This window comes from Sturnira hondurensis, unplaced genomic scaffold (assembly GCF_014824575.4).
Source record: "Sturnira hondurensis isolate 20B ecotype Veracruz unplaced genomic scaffold, ASM1482457v3 Scaffold0006413, whole genome shotgun sequence".
Lineage (NCBI taxonomy): Eukaryota > Metazoa > Chordata > Mammalia > Chiroptera > Phyllostomidae > Sturnira > Sturnira hondurensis.
The window spans coordinates 58,966,857-58,979,863 of record NW_028079044.1 but is presented as its reverse complement, the minus strand read 5'-3'; the positions used below and the strand labels follow the sequence as shown (position 1 = coordinate 58,979,863).

Genomic DNA, 13,007 nt, shown 5'->3' with positions numbered 1-13,007 from the left:
TAGGTGGGGGTAGTGGAGAGAGCTTGGGAAGTTTTCTTCTGGTTGTTGAAGTGATTTGTGATAGAGTTCACCAATAAAGTATTTCATAGCCAGGTGAAAAACGCACATTCATTAAGCATGTCGGTGAGAGAGAAAGAGGCTTAGAGTATGATGCCACATGAAAAAGTACTGTGTGTGCGTGTGTGTGCACATGTGCATGTGTGTGCACACGGAGATCCGAAGTGCTTAGAGATTGAGCATCTGCATGTTACTGGGAAATGCATAAGAAATCAGGATGGACCGCTGAGAAGTCAGAAGGAAGGTCGATATGTGCTAAAGCAAACCCAGCAAAGTGGTAATTATAGCATCTAGGTGGTGACTCTAGGGTGTTTACCATACAATTCCTTCAACTTTTCTGTATATTTGAAAATTTTTATAACATTTTATGTGCATGTCCACATAGACACATATTACAGCAAAATATTCAAAACACTCACATTCCAGTGGTGACAATATGGGTGATTTTTGAAACTGTTTTGTACATTCGTATACGTTACTGGTACTGTGTGGCCCTGGTCCCATGGGTAACAGCCCCACATTCCTGGGTACAGCTGACCTTTTCTACCTGGAACTTCTGCCAGCCCACCTCCCTCCAGGCGAAGGCCACCGCTCACTAGATTCAGAACAGTACCTGGAACAGGATAGGCACAGCATAAGATTTTGTGGTTATCGTCACTACTATTACCGCAGCTAGCACTACCACCCTGTCAACCACTACCACCCCCACCCCCATGTGAGAAGACATAGAACATTCTGGAACATTGGAGGGGAGATGCATGCACAACTGCCACCCCACCTGAGCAGCCCTCCCAGGTCAGGTCCCAGGGGCAGACTGCCAGTCTGACCTACAGGACAGTGCACACCCCCCAACCCTAGACCACACCATGCTTCTCTGCACCTCGGAGACTGGGCCAGGCCAACCTCTGACCCCAATTTGCTCCTGAAGAACTAACTGGAAAAACATGAGTCAGGCCCATCTCCTGAGTCCTGCTCTAAGCTCTATGTCCTTGGGGGCTAACTGAGGACAGGAATGTTGGCTCTGTGGCAGACCCCTGCCCACCCACCAGGATTCGGTCTGCTCTGAAATCCCTAAGAAGACAGAAAGTAGTCAGATGTGGAAGTTTTTCTCCAAGTCTCCGCCACTCAGTCTGATCATGGTCATCATGCTGAATATGTTTCCCGACTCTGGCTGGTGTGGCTCACTGAACTGAACACCAGCCTGTGAACCAAAGGGTCACTGGTTCAATTCCTAGTCAAGACACATGCCTGAGTTGCAGGCCAGGTCCCCAGCAGGGGGCATGAGAGGCAACCACACATTGACGTTTCTCACCCTCTCTTTCTTCCTCCCTTTCTCCAAAAATAAATAAAAGTAAAATCTTTTTTTAAACACCCATAATTGAAAAATACAGAAATAAGTATGTTTCCCAAATTTTTTTTAATATTTTATTTATTTATTTATCTTTAGAGGGGAAGGAGAGAGGGAGAGAAACATCAATGTATGGTTGCCTTTCGTGTGTCCCCTGCTGGGAGTTGGCCTGCAGGGAACTGGCCTGCAACCCAGGCATGTGTCCTGACTGGGAATCAAACCGCGATCCTCTGGTTCACAGGCCCGCGCTCAATCCACTGAGCTACACCAGCCAGGGCTGTTTCCCAAATTTGATGCAATTAATAGGCACCACTTGCATGATGAAGAGTAGGTGGCGGTCGTGACCATTCTTCCGATTGCTGCCTTGGGTGACAGACACTGAGCACTGTGTGTCTGCAAGCCTGGGAGGGGTGGCCGGTCACTCTGCTGGCGTCAATGTAGCTATTTTCAAGGCTGCACCAGGGCACTCAACTCCTTCTAGGAAATGGCTGTCAGAAGTCATAGCTAGAGTTTTTTCTGAAACGTATGAACAGCAATTTGCTATTTTTATCAATTTCATCTTTTCTGAGTCTATCAGAGTTGATCATTTGACCTGGAGCAAAAATAAGAGACTGCTTTTGTATTCAAAGTGTACATGCTCAAAATCCTAACTTTTGCAAAAAAAAAAAAAAAAAAAGAAACCCTTAAAAAATAGGAAAGAACTCACTGGTTTGTAGCACAAAAATGTCATTCAAACCCAAAAATTCAAAGTAACTTTGGCTTTTCCAAGTTCCACTTATTTTTCCAAATAAACAAAGATATCTTTTCCACATTGTTTCCACCCAACTTTTGAAACATGCCTGCTCAATTGCTCCAAGAACATATTTTATGTGTTTCCAAGTGTTGGGAAATGCCAGGAAACCAATCCAGGGAGCGAAAAAGTTCACAGATCTGGCTGGTGAGACAGAATAAATAACCGTCTAACTTCCAGCAAATGTACAGCCCTCCACAGTCCTTCAGGGGCCAGCGGAACAACCATCGAAACTGTCTCGCCTGGTTAGGTCTGGAGCACTGCTTACCTGTGTGGCCCAGGAGTCGTATTAACTTAGTGGCCAGACACGCTAGGCATTGTTTGGCTCCGTGGGTGGCTTACCTGTGAGTAGCGAGGATTTGGGGGATAAAAGGAAAAGCCTGTTGGGCGAGACAGCAGGTCCCCAGAGGATCATTTCCTCAGAGCCCAGAGAGGTGATGAGCTCGCTAGACAGTCCACACAGCAGATGGGGCCCGGGGGCAGGGGCGTGTCTATTATGGCTGCTCTGTCTGGATACCAACCTTCATCCCCACTGGACCCCAGGACTGTACCCCATGCTGGCCACCAAATGCTTTCTTGGGGCTTACCAGGGCTGCCCTTAGAAACCTCTCAACATACGGAGCTTCTGTTCCACGTCGTCATTAAGCTTTACTTTCAGCAAGAAAAGGTAAGAGCCTGGACCACCTCTTGGGGGATGATGACAACTCTTTAAGATTACGGGAGACCTCAGAGTCCGGCTCCCCATCTTCTTTCCTAGCAGACGTCCTCTCTGGTCAGGTGACCGTCACAGGCATCGGCCACAAATACTGCCGGTCTGGCCCAGCTTGCCATTTTTTAAGGCAAACTAGTCCATCCCTGGGACTGTTCTTACAATTAGAATCTTCCTCTCTCAAAAATCCCACCAATTTCGAACCTCTGGAGTTTCACAGGCTGAACGTGCTCCCGTGGCCAGCTCTTCTAATATCGGAAGCACTGCCAACCTCTTCCTGCGACCTTTGCACCCTAAACACCCCCAGTTCCTTCAGCCACTCTTGGTAGACGAGACCATGGCTGGACTGAGCACACCTTGAGACAGGGCCCACATGTGGTCCATTCCCATGCAGTCCCACGATGAATGGTACCCTGAACACAGCAGAAGCCCAATAAGTGTTTGCAGATCAAGAGACGAGTAATTCAGCGCTTTTGAAAACCTCAGTTACCTGCTTATTTAGCAAACAAGCACAGAGCACCGGGGACATTCTTGTGTAGGCCACGGGGGTCAAAGTTGAGTACAGAGCAGTCTGCGCCTCTGTGAAATGTACGGAATACACTGTCACTCAACACATGAGGTGGGGAGATGCCCTTCGGGGTCTTGAGGGAGGAGCAGCAGGTCCCCAAACAGCAGATAGGGAAACACATTCCAAACGAACTGGCCTCGGCACACCCCAGTAGTCCATCTGGGTGAACATGGCCCGCATCCTTTTCATTTGTAGCCCGGCCCAGGAACACACCTCAGGGACCTTGATCATACAAAGTCGGGGCCTTGATCATACAAAGCATGTGAAAAATAGCATCTCTCTTACAAAGCCAAAGTTCCTCTAATAACGCAGTTTATGTTTGCATTTGCTTTTCTGGCAACCGTGACACATGGCTGGTTTATAGAGAGCTTATGGTCACCTCAAACCACTGAGACGTTTATTTGAATAGCTACTCTTGCTGAGCCCCATGCCTGCCAAGCTGCTCTGGTACAATTAACTAATCTTTCATTTTGCTTAAATATAGAGGTTTGCATTTCCCACTATCACATTTCACTGGATCCCTGCCTGACAGAGTTCCAGCCGCCTCCACTGAACTCTTGGCTGGGGGCTGTCCTTCGAGAAGATCACAGGTTATTGTGACTCCACGCTGTACCATCGGGAAACCTGATGGGAAGTAAAACTTGGAATCTTGGCGAGACCATCATTCCAGAAGCAGCCGTCACTTCTGATCTTCCATGTTACATCAGCATCAAGGGACCAGGACCAGGATTTCTGTTGCAGGGAAGACAGCCACCATGGTGTGACGGCGGCACCTCCACAAGCCTAGAGCACTCTCAGGTTCCAGTATTCTGTCTGTTCCTTGTGTCCCTCACCAAATGTCCCAGAAATTACAGCACCTTACTGTCTATTCACTACACCTCCTAGGCTATCTTTGCATCGTAAGTGTTCCCAGTATTCTGTCAGATAATTTCTCCCAATTTTCTCATTAGAGAAAGATTAGAGGAGATTTTAAGGACGCTCTGTGGAAAGCCCTGTAGAAGGCCACTGAGACCCAGAGCTGGATGCGAACCAGAGATCTTGGGAGCCGAGTCCCAGCCCCACCCTCTGCGACGTTGACCAGATAAAGCCGGCGCCTCATCTGAGAGGGTTTCCCTTCCCCTGTAAATCCTCAAAAGCTTCTTCTTCCATTTCTGCAGGGGGTGGGGTTTGGAGGAGGCGGTGGGAGGAGGAGATGGGAAACCACACATCTCTTCTCTACATCACAGTATTTCCTATACAGAAGTCCTTTAATCCTTCTCACTTAGAAGCGAAGGTGACCAGCCCTATTTTAAAACAGACAAAGAATACTGAGGCTTAAGGAGTTTTAGTGCCTTCTCCCAAAACCATACAGTGCCCGGGTCTGTGGGGCTCTCAAGCTCATGTTCTTCCCATAAAGTACATTCTTGATAACTCTGGAAAATGTAAGGTTGGAAAAAACCTTGAAGGATATGGCTACTCCAACTGGTTTATCTTTCAGATGAAAAAAACAGAGGCCTGAGGGGTACTGGTGACACTGGCACCATGGTGACATAAGTCCCAGCTGGAACCGGGACCGGGACCCAGGCCCCCAACACCCAACCTCACGCCCCTCCTGCTGCACAAACACGCTCGCCCCAAGTGTTGCTTAATAAAGGTTCCTGGGCCACTCATTTGGCCAAGAGGGAAGAAGGTGCCCAGAGAGTGCAGAAGAACACGCTCAGAGGGTGTGAGCGGGAGCGAGTATCCCCAACATCAGACATAGGAAGTGAGGAGCGAGATCTGGATAAGGCAACGACGAAGGTGAGCGAATGACATGACACTGCACAGAAAGCCTGGGACCACCAGCTGGGCCAGCACAGAGGGGTCTTCCTTTCACACCGTCCCTTCCTCTGAATCCCATCAAAATTCCCCCTGAGCCAAGACGCAGGGGTAGCAATGGCCTGATATGTTGGGTGAATGGACAATCTGGAGAGGAAAAGATGACGTGATCCTGAAGAATTCCATCTGACGTGCTATACTGCAAACCAGAGGTTAATTCCTTAGGCTTTTTTTTTAAGTGATTAATCTCTTCCATATGGAACTGGGCAATAAAAACAGTCCCTTACATAAAACCACCTCATGGAAAAATGCACAGAACGGAAGAACCGGCCTGGAAATTGTGCGAGAAACAACACATACATGACAACAGCGAGCTCCTTACACATGATGGAAATATTTGATCCTGGGAAAGTTCCGGAAACTTTTATTCTCCAAGCTGAGCAGAGAGGGAGACCCCGGATTTTTTCAACTTTAGTATGCGGATGGAAATGCTACCGACGATTAGTTAGCAAGCAAGAATTTAGTACTAACACTAGTCCTTGGAGTCCTTCTAATTTGCAGGAGGGCACTTGCCTTTTGGATGATCACTGGCAGGTAAAGTCACTGGATGAAGTTTGCTGTAAATGAGCTAAGAGGCATTTATAATCCTCTTCTCTCCAACAGTAAACCACCATCAAAACTAGGTCACAGATGCTGTTTGAAAATAATGACTAACATCTGCGGAGCCTGGTCATGGCTTGAAAAGCAAATTCATACTCATCATCTCATTTGATGCACGTGAAAATTTGTGAGGCGGACAGTATCCCCCCCCACACACCAATGGCTCAGCATCTGAATAAGGTGGCTGAGGGCACACAGTGAGGATGTGACAGGATCGGGCTCCTCTGTCCCCCATTCCACTGTCCCCAAATACACCATCACACAAACACCTGTGAATTCAACTCTCCTGGAACCTGGTTAACCAGGATCTGCAATGGTCTGGTTTTGTTTTTCGGGTCTGTGGGGAGGGAGTTTAGGGGGACTCTCTACTGTTAAGACAGAAGAAAAAAAAGAACAAAGAGCAGTCTGGGCAATTGTGGGAAATCCTCTGTGTGGTGCACGTAACTATTCTGATTTCCTACACTTTTCTGGAAACATTTGTGTTGTTCTAGTAGGATCTACAGTCAAGATACACAAACACCAAAAACTGACGCAAAAGTCAGTTGTGCTCAATGTAGCGCTTCCTTCATTTGTGAACCTGGCTGCAATTTTTTTTTAAGATTTTTAATAGCAAAGGTGGGACTAGAAAGATTTTCTGGTTCATCGGAAAATCAAAAGAATGAGAAGTTTTGTTCGTGAACGACAGTCCCACCACTGCACAGAAATGACTTTCAGTCTATCAACAAATACTGGCAGAGTCTCTCTCAGCCTTGCACTGTATTTCTCTTCTTGAGAACTAATCACTACAGCCTGAAAAGGACACGTCAACTAGGAATTTTGGGTTCTTTTTTGTATACATGTGCTTAAATGTTAGAATCTGGGCACATAAGACTGAGAGTTGGAAGAAAAGATCGCCCTGTCAGGGAGAATTTCTTAGAATGTGCGTGGGGAGAAGTAGAGAGGTTGAGGATTTCTCCACAGGGGCAGTTCCTTGGTCCCACAATTTCCTCTGCGTAGTTTTGTTCCAGGTACTGTCTGAAATCGGACCTTCCAGTAGGAGCCCTGAAGCCTACAACAGAGATGAAATGTAATAAGAGGAAACTGCTGGAATCCAAAGCAGCGTTTCCTTCCAAGAGTTTCTGCACTGAAAATCACAGTGTAATTTTGTTTACAGCGAAAGAAAGATATTGCGACTAAAATGAAACAGACTTGATATATGATCCTCAAAAGCCAATATTCCCCCAGTCTATTAAGGCAATAGACTGGAGAGAAAGTAACTTTACACAAAAACACTCAGAGATGAAGGAACGTATAGAGTGGAGTCTATACAACATCAACTCTGAAATAACAAAAATTAGTCGACCAAGATTTATGGTCTCAATCCTGATGCAATGGTGTGGCTACCTCCCCCACCCCTCTCACCAAAGTATCTAATCGATGCTGGTGACCGTATTAGTCTGACAAGGCTGCCATAACAGAGTAACCCAGACTGGGCGGCTTAAACCACAGAAACTTACTTCCCCACAGTTTCTGGAGGCTACAAGCCCAAGATCCAGACGTCAACAGGTTTAGTTTCTCCTGGGGTCTCTCTCCTTGACTTGCAGATGGTCACCTTCTCACTTTGTCCTCACAGAGTCACAGTCTATGTGCTTGTGCCCTAACCTCCTCTTGTTATAAAGACGCTAGTTCTATCAGATTAGACCCATCATATAACCTCAGTTCACCGTAATGAGCTCCTCAAAGGCTCAGTACTTAAAGGTAACCACATTCTGGGGCTACTTAAAGGTAACCACATTCTGGGGCACAGGGGTTAGGACTTCAACATTTGAACTTGAGAGGGGACACAGGTCAGCTCCTAACACTCCACCCTCTGGTCCCACAAAGTGCGTGTCCTTCTTGCATGCAAAATGCACTCACCCTTCCCCCAGCCCCCAAAGTCTTAACCTTTTCCAGCATCGAGTCCGAGTTCAAAATCTCATCTAAATCCATCCAAATCAAGTAAGACGTGAAGTGTGATGCATCGGAGGCAAAATTCCCCTCCAGCTCTGACTCCATGCAACCAGGCAAGTTCTCTGCTTCCAACATCGAGTGGTAAGATAAGCCATTCCAAAAGGGAAAAAAAATCAGCGAGGAGAGAGAGGTGACAGGTCCCAAGCAAGGCTGACACCTAGCAAGACAAACTCCATTAGATTTTAAGCCTTGATAAGAATACTCTTTAACTCCATCTCTATCTTCTGGGTGCACCAGAGAGAGAGCCCTGCCCCCAAGACCCCATGGGACCCAGGAGGAAACAGCCCCGCCCCCACCCTCAGGACTATGTCCTCCAGGTCAGTGCTGGTGGGGGCAGCCCTGCCCACCTCTGAACGGCCTTCAGGGTCGCTCTTTCCTGTTCTCGAACGATGACACATTCACAAAGGGACAGTTCCCCTGGTCCGTCCCATAAAATCTTAGAAGTCCAACAGCCTTCCTTCACTGTGTCCTGCCTCTGTTCCTGCCATTCAACCAAGCTGGCAGCGTGTTTGTGGAGGTGGTTAACTGGACCCTCGAGTCACACCTGTAACTTCTTTAGAGCCAAGTGACTATCCAGTCACCCCTTCAGGGTCTCTCAGATCCTGCCTTCTCATTTTTTACAACATGAACAGTCCGAGAGATTTCCAAATCTTCCTTCTGGAAGAAGTTTAACAACTCCTCCATCAATCTCTCTCTCCTCTTCCACATTTTACTCCAAGCAGCAAGGAGAAACCAGGCAGCACCTTCAATACTCCTTGGCTTGGAACTCTCCTGGTGTAAACATCCAAGTTAATCATTACAAGTTCTTCCTTCCACAAACTGCAGGAACACAGTCCTGCCCAGCAGTCTGTCCCTTTCTGCCAAGGGTCACCTTTCACCTTTCCTCCAGTTGCCAACAGCGTGTTCCTCCTTCCCTCTGGCAGCTCAGCACAGTCGCCTGGAACACTCACATTGCTACTAACAGTCCCTTCCAGGCAGTCTCGGCTTCTTCTGACGTGCACCTCAGACGTCCTCCAGCCTCTGCCCGTGCCCAGTTCCAAAGCCACTGCACAGCGTTAGGGGTTTGTCATAGCAGCGCCCCACTTCACAGTACCAATGTCTGCCTGAGCCAGGGCTCTCCAGAGAAACAGGGCTGACGGCAGGGGTATGGGGAGGGAAGGGGTTGTTTTAGGAAAGAGGGTCACACGATTGCGGAGGCTTGGCAAGTCCAGATCCCACAGGGTGGGAGGGCAAGCTAGGGACCCCCAAAAGACTGGCAGCTCACATCTAAAATGTCGTCTGATGACAGGGTTCCCTCTTCTCAAAAGGTAGATCTTTTTCTAGTAAGGCCTTTGACTGATTGGACGAGGCCCACCACATTATGAAGGGTAATCGGCTTTACTCAGAGTCCATCTCATCTGGGAAAATATCTTTACAGTAACATCTTGTATAACATCTGGCCAAATATCTGAGTGCTGTGGCCTAGCCAAGTTGGCATGTAAAACTAACCCTCACCATGACATATGGTTATTTATTTCCTAGTCCAGATACTGAGCTCATTCAAAGGGCCACGAGTGAAATGAAGCACATAAACCAGGAAGACGCATGGCACAGCAATGAGAGTCCTGAATTTGGAGTCAATGGAGACACGTTTGCAATTACATCTCCATAAAACTGGGGGAAAAAAACAAGCAAACAAAAACAACAAAAAATAGAGACAGTCTCTGCCCATTGATTGACTATATGACATATCTGCTGTCAGTTTCTTAATTTATGGACTGAGATTAAAACTGACAATGCCTCAGAAGGGAGCAAATACGATGACCACATATGAATTACTTTGGAATGGCAGTTATTAATGGTAATATTAATAATCATTGTCTCATCCTTTAAATGGACAAATTATGTAGAAAGTTTGAAATGCACAGGAAACTCAGCTGTCTACCCTGGCCAATCCCAGAACACCTTGTGTGGGTGACTGGATGGCATCCTTCTTGCTCTTACCACATCATGGAGCCAAAACTTCAGTTACTACCATGGAGAGGGAAGTCAGACAGCCGTCAAGCTTTCCTTAAAGCCCCTCAATGCTCAGAAGGAATGCCAAGGTCTTGTACCCTGCTGATGTTGCATCTATTCCTGTCCTGGCACTGTGACTCAGTCCACTGAAGGGCAGTGGGTTTGAGAAAGGGGGTCTCCAGCTCAAAGACTGTACAAAATGTAATCAGTCACATACGTGCAAACAGAGACCACCTGTGCCGTCTCCATGGAAAATTCAGCTCTATGATGAAAATGGGTGGGGGACTTCCGGCCAAGATGGAGGCGTAGGTGGAGACACTGTGCCCCCTCCCACAACTAAATTTAAAGACAGCGAAGTTTTAGAAACAAAAACTCAGCCAAAACAGTAAAAATTGAACTGTACAGAAGTCCGACAACAATGAACCACTCAGCCAGATCATGTCACAACCCAAAAACTGGGGTGCCCGGCCCTGGTGAACACCTAAGACTCCGCCCCTCATACATAACAGGTGTGAGTAGACCAAACATTATGACTCAAAAACAGCTCAAAGCCCCGCAGCCTATAATTCTAAGTGACCAAGAAATAGCCAGCCTTTCAGATGCACAGTTCAAAATACTGGTGATCAGGATGCTCACAGAATTGGTTGATTTTAGCCACAAATTAGAGGAACAAATGAAGGCTAAACTGATTGAAATGAAGGGAAATGCACAGGAAACCAATAGTGATGGAAAGGAAACTGGGACTCAAATCAAGGGAGTGGACCAGAAGGAAGAAAGAAACAACCAAACAGAAAAGAAGGAAGAAATAAGAATTCAAAAAAATGAGGAGAGGCTTAGGAACCTCCAGGACAACTTTAAACATTCCAACATCCGGATTATAGGGGTACCAGCAGGGGAAGAGGAACAGCAATGAGTGGAAAACTTATTTGACCAAATAATAAAGGAGAACTTCCCCAGTCTGGCAAAGGAAATAGACTTCCAGGAAGTCCAGGAAGCTCAGAGAGTCTCAAAGAAGTTGGACCCAAGAAGGAACACACCAAGGCACATCATAATTACATTAGCCAAGATTAAAATGAAGGAGAGAATCCTAGAAGTAGCAAGAGATAAGGGGACAGTCACCTACAAAAGAGTGCCCATCAGACTGTCAGCAGATTTCTCAAAAGAGACCTTACAAGCAAGAAGGGGCTGGAAAGAAGTATTCCAAGTCATGAAATCCAAAGACCTACAGCCAAGATTGCTCTATCCAGCAAAGCTTTCATTTAGAATGGAAGGACAGATAAAGTGCTTCTCAGATATGGTCAAGTTCAAGGAGTTCATCATCACCAAGCCCTTATTATATGAAATGTTAAAGGGACTTATCTAAGAAAAAGAAGATAAAAAACATTAACAGTGAAAGGACAGCAAACACACAGTTATTAACAACCACACCTAAAACAAAAGCAAACTGAGAGGACAGCTAAATCAGGAGCAGAAACATGGAAATGGAGATCACATGGAGGGTTAGCAACAGGGGAGTGGGAGGAAGAGAAGGGGGGAGAAGGTGGAAGAATAAGTAGCATAGACGGTAGGTAGAAAATAGACAGGGGGAGGGCAGGAATACTATGGGAAATACAGAATCTAAAGAACTTGTGACACATGGACATGAACAAAAGGGGGGGAATGGTGGGGGAGGGGTGTGCAGGGTGGAGGGGAGTGAAGGGGAGAAATGGGACAACTATAATCGCATAATCAATAAAATATATATATTTTTAAAAATGGGTGGAAGAGGCCACTAGAGCCCAAGGCCATGGGACACTTAAACATCACAATTACCTAACCACACTCTGAATGCACTTTCACCCAGGAAACTTCCAATTATGATTGACTTCCCTGTGTAACTTGCCCACGAGAAGAGAAGGTGCCATTTGAGCCAACGCATGCATCCTGGCCCATTGGATAGCCGTGTCTCGCATTCTAATTGAATACCTTGGCAGTGCGGTGCTTCCAGCAGCCCTATGAGTTCGGGTAATTGGGTCTGACCTAAGAGACGGAACACAGCCCTGGCGAACTGATCAAGTAACAAAGCCAATGTCACACCTTGACTCATGGAAAATCCACCTCAACACTGTGCGTCTTGCGAAACGTCTTAGCCTTTTCACTTACGATCGTATGTGGAAGTTTAACAATACCGCCCACCTTCCTTGAGCCCGAGGGCCCTTTGGTGCACACAGAGAGAAGCTGGCCAGAAATTAAGTAAGGTCATGTAAATAAAGGGGATGGCAAAGGCCACAAACACAGGACCCGATGGTAGGAACTCAATGACACAAACCCCCTTTCTTCTGGCCCCTGCGAGAGCAATTTCCTGGAAGTTGAAAGTGGAAAACAGACTAGATCAGGGTTCTCACTCCTCTAGGTCAGAAGTCCTTCTCTGCCCAAAGGACGTCTATTCATACAACTAACTTTCCAAGCATCAGAAACACTTCCCTATCTGGAGTTCCTCAAGACAAGAACAGGAAATATTAGGAGAAAGGTGACAACCAGGAGTTTAACAAACATGTGAGAGTCCGAAGTCATGGAGGTCCTAGGACTCAGGAGGCTGCTCCGAAGCTGGGTCATGGTAACTATGTGGACACCAAGGGCATGGCCAGGAGCTTGCCGAGCCCCAGGAAAAGGACGCCACACAGTGGCAATGCTGAAGGCGTGTTGCCTGGGGACATGGTGATCAGAGACACCACGGGCCAAAGGATTGCGCAGCTCTCCAGGCCACAGCAGGCATTCCTTTCCTCTTGGTCACGGACACAATAATAAAATGGCTATTGTGGCTCTGGACAAATTTGGAAGAGGGGATGGAGACATGGGGTAAAGCAAGGAGGATTTCCAAAGCCATTTCCTCCCAGAGTAGATTCTTGGACGTTCAAGTTGGCCAGGCTGGCGAAAGAGCAATCCTTGAAGCATGCTGTCTGTGACAGGGCTGGACTCCTCTACTTCTTGAATGTTTCAAGATGTATCTTTCTAGCCACAAAGTAAAATGAAGACAAATGGGTGGAGGGAGAGGCTGAGCCAGGTCTCACCCCCGCAGGCACCCCACAGTGGAGTGTGGGGCGGCCCAGAGAGC

At 47.1% G+C, this 13,007-nt stretch overlaps 1 long non-coding RNA gene across 1 annotated transcript; it reads right to left on the bottom strand.

Moving 5' to 3' along the window:
- Window positions 1-6,477: 6,477 nt before the first annotated feature.
- LOC118988951 (uncharacterized) lies at window positions 6,478-7,637 on the bottom strand. The gene is made up of 2 exons (XR_005066889.1): window positions 7,426-7,637; window positions 6,478-6,977 (listed from the first exon to the last, which is right to left on the bottom strand). It is a non-coding gene; the product is annotated as an uncharacterized LOC118988951 (long non-coding RNA).
- Between the last annotated feature and the right edge of the window lie 5,370 nt (window positions 7,638-13,007).